General features: G+C 40.8%; 1 non-coding gene across 1 annotated transcript; it reads right to left on the reverse strand.

The window, feature by feature from the left end:
- Nucleotides 1-1,308: 1,308 nt before the first annotated feature.
- On the reverse strand, nt 1,309-1,468 carry LOC118616731. The gene has a single exon (XR_004956698.1). It is a non-coding gene; the product is annotated as a U1 spliceosomal RNA (small nuclear RNA).
- Between the last annotated feature and the right edge of the window lie 242 nt (nt 1,469-1,710).

Here is a 1,710-nt window from a genome sequence, read left to right on the forward strand (position 1 = left end):
ACAAAATTGCACAGTGGTTCAGAGGCCCCAGTGGACACCTTCATTCTATTTCACCCTCTTTTTCTGCACCCTTAAGGAACATCCAGTTTCTTAACTATTAATTCCCTTGATTTTCTTGATAGGTTGGCCACATACATATCTTTACAACCAATAAAGTGTATATTCTTTAAAAAAATTTTTATTTATTGCTCTGACTGGCCTGACTCAGTGATTACAGTGTTGGCCTGGGCACTAAAGAATCTCGGGTTCAAGGGCATGACCTGGGTTTCAGCTTTCCCAGGCCTTGTCCGGACTCTTTCAGGAGACAACCAATCAAAGTGTCTCTTTCATATCAATGTTTCTCTATCTCCCTCACTCCCTTTATTCCTCTCTAAAAAACAAAATCCATGGAAAAAATATCCTCAGGTGAGTATTAACAAAAATTTATTGACTGATTTAATTGGGGGGGGCAGTAACCCCTATACTGTTTTCCATAGTATTTGCACCAACTTGCAATCCCACGGTGAAGGTTTCCTTTTTTAATTAATAATAATAAAAAAATCCTCACTGGAGGATAATTTTGCATTGATTTTCAGATCGGGGGGGCAGTCATTATGAGAGAGACACACATTGATTGGTTGCCTCCTACACAACCCTGACCAGGATCAGGGTCCAAACTGTGACTGAGGTATATTCCCTTGACCAAAATTGAACCCGAGACTCTTTGGTCCTTGGGCCAACGCTCTAACCACTATTCCAAACTAGCCAGGGTGATTTAATTTTGTTTTTTAGGATTTTGTTATTGATTTTTTGAGGGAGAAAGAAAGAGAAACATCAACGTGAGAGTGGAACATTGATTGGCTGCCTCCTGCCTACCTCCTACTGGGGATCAACCCTGAAACCTGGGCATGTGCCCTGACAGGGAATTCAACCGGAAACCTTTCAGTGCATAGGACAATGCTCAACAACTGACCCTCATGGGCCAGTGCTTATTTATTTTATTTTATTTTTTGGTACGTGCCCCTAGCGGCAACCGAACCCAGGACACTCTGGTCCACAGGCCAACGCTCCAACCGCTGAGCCAAACCAGCCAGGGCTATTTATTGATTTTAGAGAGAGAAAGAAGAAGGAAGAGAAAGAGAAACATGGATTTCTTGTTCCACTTGTTTGCATTCATATGAAAATGCATTCATTGACTGATTTTCTAGTATGTGCTCTGACTGGTGATAGAACCAGTAAACTTAGCATCAGGATGCCACTCCAACCAATGAGCTATCTGGCCAGGGCTACACTCTTATTTTTCAAAAACTTTTCCCCTTCATACTCCCCCCCGGGGGAGAGCATGAACCCCTTTCCCACTACCACAAATTATGCAACTGGGTTTTCTATGTTTGGGGAATCTCAGGGGTGAGCACATCGGAGTGCGATGGATAAGCCTCGCCCCGGGAACACACCTCATGATCATGGTATCTCATTTTATGATGGGCTTTACTTTTTAGTTACTGGTACATACTTAGGAATATTGGTATTTTCTTTTACAGTTCATATGAATGGTATTCATGCTTTATTTTGTAATAACCTTTTTGTTTTGTTTTTCAATTATTTGGCCTGTAATCTACCAGTATTTACCAATAACAATATCTTTCATTTTAGTGATGTATCTTTAAGCAGGTTAGCTGAAGAATACTACCTATCCACATTATTATTTACTACAGGATTCAACTATACATT

Source organism: Molossus molossus, unplaced genomic scaffold (genome assembly GCF_014108415.1).
Source record: "Molossus molossus isolate mMolMol1 unplaced genomic scaffold, mMolMol1.p scaffold_m16_p_4, whole genome shotgun sequence".
Classification (NCBI taxonomy): Eukaryota; Metazoa; Chordata; class Mammalia; order Chiroptera; family Molossidae; genus Molossus; species Molossus molossus.